Source organism: Bos indicus, chromosome 15, assembly GCF_029378745.1.
Source record: "Bos indicus isolate NIAB-ARS_2022 breed Sahiwal x Tharparkar chromosome 15, NIAB-ARS_B.indTharparkar_mat_pri_1.0, whole genome shotgun sequence".
NCBI classification, from domain to species: Eukaryota; Metazoa; Chordata; class Mammalia; order Artiodactyla; family Bovidae; genus Bos; species Bos indicus.
This window is the reverse complement of record NC_091774.1, coordinates 78,540,750-78,553,040: the sequence shown is the minus strand read 5'-3', so window position 1 is coordinate 78,553,040 and position 12,291 is coordinate 78,540,750. Positions and strand designations below refer to the sequence as shown.

The following is a 12,291-nucleotide window of genomic DNA, read 5'->3' as shown; positions in this document are numbered from 1 at the left end:
GTGTGAGGAAATGGTGGAAATTAAGAGCTAGGATCCATCTCGGAAAATGTACAGCCTTGTCAAAGTCACCACACCACTCTGACCTTCATCCCATCTGCTCATCCTTCCATCCAAGAGGAACTGACACGTTTGAGCTGGACATTCTATACAATGAGGTTTCAGGTTAAGGAGGGTCATATAGAAAAAAAAAAAAAAACATGGCTTCCTCCCCCATGGCATGGTCAATCTAGTAGGCATAATGACTCATTTAGGGGGATATAATTTGGGATCAGGAAGATTTTTCATGATTTCAACAATATAACCTAGGGGCACCTTGGAGTTAAACACTGTTAAAAGCAGAGACATTACTTTGCCAACAAAGGTCCATCTAGTCAAGGCTATGGTTTTTCCAGTGGTCATGTGTGGATGTGAGAGTTGGACTATAAAGAAAGCTGAGTGCCAAAGACTTGATGCTTTTGAACTGTGGTGTTGGAGAAGACTCTTGAGAGTCCCTTGGAATGCAAGGAGATCCAAACAGTCCATCCTAAAGGAGATCACTCCTGGGTGTTCATTGGAAGAACTGATATTGAAGCTGAAACTCTAATACTTTGGCCACCTGATGGGAAGAGCTGACTCATTTGAAAAGGCCCTGATGCTGGGAAAGTTTGAAGACAGGAAGAGAAGGGGACAACAGAGGATGAGATGGGTGGATGGCATCACCAGCTCAATGGACATGAGTTTGAGTAGACTCTGGGAGTTGGTGATGGACAGGGAGGCCTGGAGTGCTGTGGTCCATGGGGTCACAAAGAGTCAGACACGATTGAGCGACTGAACCGAACTGAACTGAACTGAATAGTAAGAATTGTGCTTTCTCTTATCTGTGCATTGAATTTTGCAAAGGATTGGCTCATCCATTAACACTTTTTTGATCAGAATGTTATGTATTAATAGAAGGCAGGGCAGATGTGGTTATCAGTGTTCATTTACTCTGTAATACACTGCTGCCTTAGCAATCATTAATTCAGCTCAGAGGTCTAAGTTTCCTCATTTCAGAAATTCTCCCAAGTAAGGGTGTTCCTCCACCACTAATGCAGTAGTTGTGCTGCATTCACCCTCGGCACCAGGTAGCTGGGGGCATTGTGGGGAGGCGTCCAGAGGTTAGAGACATGGGGCAGCACAGCAAGAGTTCTATCCAGGACAGCTCCTGGTCTCATGAATAGTGCTCCTCGGAATGGTCCATTCATCCAGTCCTTCCTAGGTGCCCCTATCCCTACCTCTTCCATTCTTCACGTTATCAAATAAATTCATTAGCAACTCTATTATCTGTATTAATTGTCATGGGCTAGAAATGCTGTTGTAGTACAAAATAGCCCAAAATTCAGTGGCCTAACCCCAGTGACCACAGCCTTGTTTAATTCAATGAAACTAAGCCATGCCGTGTGGGACCACCCAAGACAGCTGTGTCATGGTGGAGAGGTCTGACAGAATGTGGTCCACTGGAGAAGGGAATGGCAAACCACTTCAGTATTCTTGCCTTGAGAACCCCATGAGCAGTATGAAAACACAAAAAGATAGGACACTGAAAACAGGAACTCCCCAGGTTGGTAGGTGCCCAAAATGCTAATGGAGAAATAACTCCAGAAAGAATGAAGGGATGGAGTCAAAGCAAAAACAATACACAGGTGTGAATGGGACTGGTGATGGAAGCAGGGTTCAATGCTGTAAAGAGTAATATTGCATAGGAACCTGGAATGTTAGGTCCATGAATCAAGGCAAATTGGAAGTGGCCAAACAGGAGATGACAATAGTGGATATCGACATTCTAGGAATCAGTGAACTAAGATGGACTGTAATGGGTGAATTTAACTCAGATGACCATTATATCTACCTCTGTGGGAAAATCCCTTAGAGGAAATGGAGTAGCCATCATAGTCAACAAAAGAGTCCCAAATGCAGTACGTGGATGCAATCTCAAAAATGACAGAATGATCTCTATTCATTTCCAAGGCAAACCATTCAATATCACAGTAATCCAAGTCTATGCCCCAACCAGTAATGCTGAAGAAGCTGAAGTTGCACAGTTCTATGAAGACCTACAAGAACTTCTAGAACTAACACCCCAAAAAATGTCCTTTTCATTATAGGGGACTGGAATGCAAAAGTAGGAAGTCAAAAAACACCTGGAGTAACAGGCAAATTTGGCCTTGGAATACAGAATGAAGCAGGGCAAAGGCTAATAGAGTTATGCCAAGAGAATGCACTGGTCATAGCAAACACCCTCTTCCAACAACACAGAAGAAGACTCTACACATGGACATCACCAGATGGTTGACACCAAAATCAGATTGACTATATTCTTTGCAGCCAAAGATGAAGAAGCTCTATACAGTCAGCAAAAAAAGACCAGGAGCTGACTGTGGCTCAGACCATGAACTCCTTATTGCCAAATACAGACTGAAATTGAAGAAAGTGGAGAAAACCACTAGCCTATTCAGGTATGATCTAAATCAAATCCCTTATGATTACACAGTGGAAGTGATAAACAGATTTAAGGTACTAGATCTGATAAATAGTGCCTGATGAACAATGGATGGAGGTTCATAACATTGTACAAGAGACAGGAATCAAGACCATCCCCAAGAAAAAGAGATGCAAAAAAACAAAATGGCTTCTGAGAAGGCCTTGCAAATGGCTGTGAAAAGAAGGCAAGTGAGAAGCAAAGCAGAAAAGGAAAGATATTCCTATTTGAATGCAAAGTTCCAAAGAATAGCAAGGAAAGATAAGAAAGCCTTCCTCAGTGATCAATGCAAAGAAATAGAGGAAAACAACAGGATGGGAAAGACTAGAGATCTCTTCAAGAAAATCAGAGATACCAAGGGAACATTGCATGCAAAGATGGGCTCAATAAAGGACAGAAATGGTATGGACCTATCAGAAGCAGAAGATATCAAGAAGAGGTGGTAAGAAGAACTGTACAAAAAAGATCTTCATGACCCAGATAATCATGATGGTGTGATCACTCACCTGGAGCCAGACATCCTGGAATGTGAAGTCAAATAGGCCTTAGAAAGCATCACTATGAACAAAGCTAGAGGAGGTGATGGAATTCCAGTTGAGCTATTTCAAATCCTGAAAGATGATGCTATGAAAGTGCTGCACTCAATATGCCAGCAAATTTGGAAAACTCATCAGTGGCCACAAGACTGGAAAAGATCAGTTTTCATTTCAATCCCAAAGTAATGCAATGCCAAAGAATGCTCAAACTACCGCACAATTGCACTCATCTCACATGCTAGTAAAGTAATGTTCAAAATTCTCCAAGCCAGGCTTCAGCAATACGTGAACTGGGAACTTCCAGATGTTCAAGCTGGTTTTAGAAAAGGCAGAGGAACCAGAGACCAAATTGCCAACATCCGCTGGATCATGGAAAAAGCAAGAGAGTTCCAGAAAAACATCTATTTCTGCTTGATTGACTATGGCAAAGCCTTTGACTGTGTGGATCACTATAAGCTGTGGAAAATTCTGAAAGAGATGGGAATACCAGACCACCTGACCTGCCTCTTGAGAAACCTATATGCAGGTCAGGAAGCAACAGTTAGAACTGGACATGGAACAACAGACTGGTTCCAAATAGGAAAAGAAGTATGTCAAGGCTGTATATTGTCAACTGTTTATTTAACTTATATGCAGAGTACATCATGAGAAATGCTGGGCTGGACAAAGCACAAGCTGGAATCAAGATTGCCGGGAGAAATATCAATAACCTCAGATATGCAGATGACACGACCCTTATGGCAGAAAGAGGAACTAAAGAGCATCTTGATGAAAGTGAAAGAGGAGAATGAAAAAGTTGGCTTAAAGCTCAACATTCAGAAAACAAAGATCATGGCATCTGGTCCCATCACTTCAAGGAAATAGATGGGGAAACAGTGGAAACAGTATCTGACTTTATTTTTCTGGGCTACAAAATCACTGCAGATGATGATTGCAGCCATGAAATTAAAAGATGCTTACTCCTTGGAAGGAAAGTTATGAGCAACCTAGATAGCATATTCAAAAGCAGAGACATTACTTTGCCAACAAAGGTCCATCTAGTCAAGGCTATGGTTTTTCCAGTAGTCATGTATGGATGTGTAGTTGGACTCTAAAGAAAGCTGAGTGCTGAAGAATTGATGTTTTTGAACTGTGGTGTTGGAGAAGACTCTTGAGAGTCCCTTGGACTGCAAGGAGATCAAACCAGTCCTTCTTAAAGGAGATTAGTCTTGGGTGTTCATTGGAAGGACTGATGTTGAAGCTGAAACTCCAATACTTTGGCCACATTTTGCAAAGAGCTGATTCATTTGAAAAGACCCTGATGCTGGGAAAGATTGAGGGCAGGAGGAGAAGGGGACAACAGAGGATGAGATGGTTGGATGGCATCACCTACTCGATGGACACGGGTTTGGGTAAACTCCGGGAGTTGGTGATGTACAGGGAGGCCTGGCGTGCTGCAGTTCATGTTGGACACAACTGAGTGACTGAACTGAACTAATCCCAGTGAAAGTTTATTTCTCATTCATACTAAGTCCAATGCAGATTTGCAGGTTTTGGGGAGAGCTGTCCACCAAGCTATGACCATCAGTAACAGGCCCATGGCAATCTGTGGTACCTCTGGTCTCCTGGGGCTTCAGGACCATCTGCTGGGTCATGTGCGCCCAGCTAGCCAGTCATCAAAGTTAAATTGAGGATTACTAGGGACATTTTATGGACCAAGCCTAAACAGGTATATTATTTCCACCTATTAGTAACAAGACCCCATGTGGATGTAAGAGGGCCAGGAAAGGCAGCTTGTGTGCCCAGAAGAAAAAGATGAAGTAATTTGGTAAACATATTCCATTGTTCAGACCACAATTCCTCATTTTCTGGCCTCTTTCCCTCCATTCAGAAAACTAAGATGATGGCATCTGGTCCCATAACCTCATGGCAAATAGATGGGGAAACAATGGAAACAGTGACAGACTTTATTTTCTTGGGCTCCAGAATCACTGTAGACAGTGACTGCAGCCATGAAATTAAAAGACGCTTGCTCCTTGGAAGAAAAGTTATGACCAACCTAGACAGGATATTAAAAAGCTGTCAAAGCTATGGTTTCTGCAGTAGTCATGAATGGAGACTCTCATATCAGTAGTCATGATATGAGAGTTGGACTATAAAGAAAGCTGAGCACTGAAGAATTAATGCTTTTGAACTGTGGTGTTGGAGAAGACTCTTGAGAGTCCCTTGGACTGCAGGGAGATAAAACCAGTCAATACTGAAGGAAATAAGTCCTGAATAATCATTGAAAGGACTGATGCTGAAGCTGAAGCTCCAATACTTTGACCACCTGATGCAAAGAACTGACTCGTTGGAAAAGATCCTGATGCTGGGAAAGATTGAAGACAGAAGAAGGGGACAACAGAGGATGAGATGGTTGGATGGCATCACCGACTCAATGGACATGGGTTTGGGTTGACTCCTGAAGTTCATGATGGACAGAGAGGCCTGGCATGCTGCAGTTCATGGAGTCACAAAGAGTCAGACACAACTGAGCGACTGAACTGAACTAAACTGAACTGAGGTGCTTAATAAATATCAAGTATTATTAGATCTCAATGGTTGCACGTTAGAGTCAAGTAGGAGATTAGTTTACAAGGCCACTGCCATAGGATTTAATTCCAAGGTTCTCTTTTACTTCTATTTATTTCAAAACATTTTTATTAAATTTCAATTACAAAGAATCATAAAACTTAGGATACCTAAGGGGCAAGTTGGTCTAGTTCTATACAGTTCACAAAATGAAAATAAATAAATAAATAAATAAAGGTTTATGAAGACGACTGAACACTACACGTCCTGTGGCACAGTCTGCAGTCATAAGAGAAAAATGCAATAGTGACGTCATCCTAAGAGGTGAGGTGCCGAGGTCCAGCCCCAGCTGATCCAGGGTATTCGAAGGAGAGACGGCTTTGGCGACCTATTTATTTATTTATTTATCAAAGATATAAAGAGTAATAGAATGAGGATAGCTCAGTAGGAAAATTCAGTGGAGAAAAGAAGCTGAGTAGCTTGGTTTACACGGAAAATCAATATAACCCGTGACACCAGGTTAGCTCTGACCACGGAGGCCACAGGCGCCCTCTCAAATAGAGGAAGGTGCCCCACCTTAGACACCTTCTTGAGTGGGTCTTAGAAGCCCAGGCAAATAAATGGTCACAGAGGATATCCGTGCTGCAGATGGAGACTCAGCTGGAAGTTAAGGGGAAGAATGACATGGGGAGACCAAGCGCTGGTGAGCAAGGCCCGTAGCTTTATTTTCAACAGGGGCTTTTATACCCTAAGTTACACATAGAGGATAATAGGGGATGCAAAGTCAGCAGTCTTTGATCCTTATCAAAAACCAGGGTTTCTTTCCTGCAAATTTATCGTATACAAATGGTTTAGGTGATTTACATCATCTTCTGGCCAGAAGGCTTATTAACATTTTATGACTCTTGACAAAGACTTATCAACCGTAAGATTTATTTTCTCTAAGAGTAATTATTTTAAGGTTTGGCGCCATCTTCCGAAGATAAAATTGCATTCCTATAGGGCGGATGTGTAATGGGTTTACAACAAAGGAAAGAATTTATTACCTTAAGGGTCTAAAGTTACTAACACCAAGGCCACTACTTATTTTTTCTACATACCAACTATATTAATTAATACACATTCAAGGATACAATTCAGGGGATGTGAAAACTTGGCAACAAGCATTGGCTCATCAATGAAATTTTTTACTAGTTTTATTCTGACAGTTTCTAACTCTCTGAGAGGCTCTAAGCTATTTGAATATCTTAAGCTTCCCGTGCCTCTCGAGGCTGGGAGACTGTAAACAATCGTATGCATAGCTGTAGGAGTCCGGGTAAATTTGTCAGGCGAGTTAGAGAGCCATCTGAGGGGTTTGGATTTAAACACTCCTAATTGCCCAGGAACTTTTATTAATTGGAGCTGTAAGTTAACTCTTTGACAGAGAGAGCGAGATGGTGGTAGGGGACAGCCCCCAGTAAAGTCAGAGGTGAGAGCACAAAGCAATAAAGTAGGCAGACTCTGGTTTTTTGGGGGTAGATGCTCGAGAATATCCGGGGGGACTCCTGAGGCTCGATCCCGCCTTTGCGTATGCCGAGCCTCCTTCCTCATGACCTTTGTCACGAGTGGAATGTCTCTCGCTGGATCCCGGCAGTGAGGCAATTTCAGGGCAGGCTGAGTCAACACTGCATGTTCAGGAGAGTTCGCCCTGATTGGGCACACTATCTTTTCTGAGGCATGCCTTCACTCTCACTGAGGAACCTCTTGCCCTGATTTTCTGGACTTGGACTTTAGAAGGAACAAGGACTTTCTGTAGAGCACAGAGAACTCTGCTCAATGTTATGGGGCAGCCTGGATAGGAAGGAAGTCTGGGGGAGAATGGATACATGTATACGTATGGCTGCTCCCTTTGGTGTCCACCTGAAACTCTCACAACAGTATTAAGTCAGCTATACTCTAGCATAAAATAAAGTGTTTTAAAAATCCGCTTGAAAAATGATCTAGTTTTAAAGAAGAAGGCTTGGCTCTGCTCCCCCTGCTCAGAATGGTCGTTTCCTAAAGCCTGTCACTCCATACCAAGCTGCAGAACCTGACTATGAAGAAATCAAGAAAGACATGTAGACAGAATATTTTACAATGTTTTTTTTAAGTTTCTTAAAGGATTTGACTATCTTTTATGAACATAAATCTTACATGTAAAGCTTATTTTTCAAAAAGAAACAAGATAATCTGCTGCTTTAATTGAAGTCCCACAAGGACCTGTTTGACTGCATCTTGTCCTCTCCTGCTCTGCCTCTTCACCAATCCCTGAGGTGCCTGAAGAACTCTGGGTTCTAACTCATGGTTCACAAACAGCTGGTTCAGAAAAAACAACCAGGGCTTTGGAAGAGTCCTTGACCTGAAGTTTCCTCAACTGCAAAGTGAGCATTGTCCTACCTATGGGGCAGTGCCCTTCAGGTCTAATTTTAGGAAATTGAATAGAGGATACTCAACTCATATTAGTGTTTGACTTCTATTTCCCATTTTCTGAAACGTGTGTCAGTCTCAAGAATGCTGCCTTTTTCAGCATTTGAAAAATTCTTCTTGACCAACATAAGGCATTTTGATCCTATATATTAGCTAAGCCTTGCAGCTCAGTGAGCTTTTCCTTTCGTGAGAATCAGAGGCTGAGCTGCGAGGAGCACCGTGTCTCCCTGGTGTTTCAGCTCACCATTTCCAGATCTGGCATCTCAGGCCCTGGTTTTCTGTGGACCCAGGAATACTTGCGACCAGAAGGCAGTTCAGGCTGTATTTCTAAGAAACACTTTTCATTTACGTTGAAGTGATTCCACAGAAAAACACCTGACAGTAACAGAGATTATGAAACCTCAGTTTTGGAATCCAGAGACTTAGATGTGTTTGTGCTCTGTGATCCTTAAAGAGAAGCAGAGGGATACACAGAGAGAGCAAGAACTTAGAAATCAGACAGTCCTGGGTTTGAGTTCAGCCTTTGGGGGACCTAACTCTCTGACCTGGATCAAGGCACCTACCTCCCAAAGCCTCAGCCTCGTTATCTATAAAGCAGGAGACTCACACCTACATCACCAGAGCATTTTAGGATGAAATGGAGATAAAATATATGAAATCTCTTGGATAATAGTAAAATATATACATAATACATGTTCTTTTCGTATGCATATATAACGTGTGTGTGTTCTAAGTGACCTCAGTCATAGCTGACTCTGCGACCCAATGGACTGTAGCCTGCCAGGATCCTGTCCTTTGGATTCTCCAGCCAATGTATGTTATTCTCAGAAAAAATTAAGCAGTGATTATTGATTTGGTCTCAAGCAGTATAATATCAGTTTATTAATTAGATAGTTGAGGCGAAGATACAGATGTAACAACCACTGTCCACTTACAATCTGAAGCACTACTGACTTCTGGAAATTTAATAGACCATATATTTATTACGGTTTACTAGATATCATTAAGAGCAAGGTATAAAAATGAGTAAGATTCATGCCATATACCCAAGAGTTAAAGTCTAGGGGCAGAGTCAGGGCTGGAGGAGTAAGAAAAATAAACACTGAAATTTAGGGAGCAAAGACTTGAAAAGATTCTAGCTAAGTGCTGTGGGAATTCAAAGTATTGAATACATTTTTCTCTCTCTTTTATCCTGGGACTCCTAAAATGCGAATGTTGGTATGCTTGATGTTGTCACAGAGTTCCGAAAATTATTCTCGTTTTTCTAAATCTGTCTTTTTGCTGTTCTGGTTGAGTGTTTTCTATTATTCTATCTACCAGATCGCTTATATATTCTTCTGAACCATCTAATCTGCTGTTAATTCCCTTTAGTGTAGTTTTCACTTCATTTATTGTATTCTTCAGCTCTGATTGGTTTTTATACTTCCTTAACCTTTGTTAAAATTCCCACTGTGTTCAACTGTTCTTTTCCCAAGTTCAGTTACGATTGATTCAAACTCTTTATCAGGCAAGTTATTTCTCTGTTTCACTCAGATTTTTTCATGGTTTATTTTCTTGTTCTTTCATGTGAAACCTGTCCCTTTGTCTTCTCATTTTGTTTACCTTTCTCTTTGAAATTAAGTGAAGCTGTCACCTATGCCAGTGGTGAAAGCATGTCCTTTTGAGGAAGCAGCTCTGTGCAGTCTGTGTGCCCCGTGGCTTGGAGGCAGAGCTTCCCCTGTGTGCAGTGGCCGTCACCGCCCTGTTGGAGGTGGACTCTGGCCCAAGGAGGTGAAGCAGGAGCCCTGAGAACACCGGGCTCCTCCCAGGTTTGATGGCAGTCTCCTCCCTGGTCTGGGACCTTGCTGGGGTGTGAGGTCTTGCAGCTGCACTTCCCAGGTGGTGCTGGTGGTAAAGAACCTGCCTACCAAACGCAACAGATAAGAGACGCAGTTTCGATCCCTGGATCAGGAAGATCTGGTGAAGGGCATGGCAACCCACTCTAGTATTCTTGGAGAACCCCATGGACAGAGAAGCCAATGGGCTACACACAGCCCATGGGATCATAAAGAGGTGGACACAACTGGAGTGACTTAGCATGCACACACGTGTGTACCTTAGTTACAGGATGGACTGGGGTCTGAGCAGTGGGTGCCACACCACTGGGCTTGTCCCACTCCCTCCCTAGTGTGCACAGGGGATGCACGCCCCAGGGGTGGAGGTCTCTATGCTACCGCCTCCCCCTCTGCCTTCAGAGAGTGTGCACGGTGACAGACGCTCTGGCGGGGGCCATCTCCGCTCGGGAGCTAGTCTCGCTCCCTCTCCAGGACGTGCACCAAGGCGTGCACTGACAGTGGCTGCCTCCTCCCCAGTCAGAAGTGGGGCCAGAGTCCAAGCTGACTTTGTTCCCTCAAAGTCTGCACCCCTTCACTGGCAATGGCAGCCCCTGCTTTTGTGGGAAGAAGCACCAGAGCAGGAGGGGCTGCAACAGGAGCCCGGTGGGGACCTGGGGACACTGGGGTGACCCTGGTGAGCCAGCAGGAGCAACAGGCAGCTTTTGACCCGCTGCCTTCGAGCTGTGACTGGAAGTAAGCAAATATGTGTGTGTGTTGTTTTCAAGAGCAGAGTCTCTCACAGTCCTCCAGTAATCCTCACCGGTTTTCCAGTTAAGAGGCTTGTCTTACCAGTATCAGAACCAAAGGGCTGGGGTACCTAAGGTGTAGGTCGAAATCCTCACTCCCCAGGGAGGATTCCTGACCCTGTAACACACTCTCGTGTGTGCCCCTGGGAAGTATGCGTCCTGGCCAGACTGCTTCTCCTCCCTTACTAGCAGACTCCATGTGGATGTTTCTTCACAGCTTTGGTGGTAGGAGAATTCTGCTAGCACCCAGGTTGACTACAGGCAGAGTCACTATATATGTAGTTGTAGTTTTCATGTGTTCATGAAGGGAGGTGAGCCAGCATCCTCCTACTCGACTATCTTGATCTCTTTCCTTGCAAACTATTATTCAGCGCAGGCTTAACTGATATTTTCTGATTAAAGTGACATTGTATATTTTTTATAGGAATGCTACAGTAATTATGCTGTGTGCCTCTCAGTCTAAATATCATAAATGTGTCTAATTACTAAGAAGAGTACCTTCTAGGATTCTTGATTGTAAAGTCATATTTATGCTTTTGCAATTAATAAATATCTTACGGGGAGATGAGATGAGACTATCTAAAATACTATTTCTCATCAAGAAAAAATTTAATGACTGTTGAGTTACAAACATTCTGAGAATTTATTTAGCACCACGCATCAAAAGTTATTACACTTTTTAACAAAGTAAGGTTTCTATAGCAAATAACTGTTTAAAAATCAGTATCATTAAAAAATTCTGTTCAGGAAACGTAGAACATTGTTATTTATAAAACTTCAGAAACAATTTAAACATCTGACAGAAAAGTGGCCAATTAAGTAACAGTAAGAGATAAGAAAAAGCCTCTTGATGAAAGTGAAAGAGGAGAGTGAAAAAGTTGGCTTAAAGCTCAACATTCAGAAAACTAAGATCATGGCATCTGGTCCCATTACTTCATGGGAAATAGATGGGGAAACAGTGGAAACAGTGTCAGACTTTATTTTGGGGGGCTCCAAAATCACTGCAGATGGTGATTGCAGCCACGAAATTAAAAGACACTACTTGGAAGGAAAGTTATGACCAACCTAGATAGCATATTCAAAAGCAGAGACATTACTTTGCCAACAAAGGTCCGTCTAGTCAAGGCTATGGTTTTTCCAGTGGTCATGTATGGATGTGAGAGCTGGACTGTGAAGAAAGCTGAGTGCTGAAGAATTGATGCTTTTGAACTGTGGTGTTGGAGAAGATTCTTGAGAGTCCCTTGGACTGCAAGTAGATCCAACCAGTCCATCCTAAAGGAGATCAGTCCTGAGTGTTCTTTGGAAGGACTGATGCTAAAGCTGAAACTCCAATACTTTAGCCACCTGATGCGAAGAATTGACTCATTAGAAAAGACTCTGATGCTGGGACGGATTGAGGGAAAGAGGAGAAGGGGACGACAGAGGATGAGATGGCTGGATGGCATCACCAACTCGATGGACATGGGTTTGGGTGAACTCCAGGAGTTGGTGATGGACAGGAAGGACTGGCATGCTAGATTCATGCAATCGCAAAGAGTCGGACACGACTGAGTGACTGAACTGAACTGAAGAGAAAATATATGGTAATTGATTATAGTGAAGTTGATGGAGAGTAACTCTAAAATTAACAAGTCCTGGGAACT

General features: G+C 42.9%; 1 protein-coding gene across 2 annotated transcripts in view; it reads right to left on the bottom strand.

Moving 5' to 3' along the window:
- LOC109569227 (olfactory receptor 4C12-like) overlaps positions 1 to 12,291 on the bottom strand; it is a 177,282-nt gene that overhangs the window by 96,491 nt on the left and 68,500 nt on the right. The window lies entirely within an intron of this gene.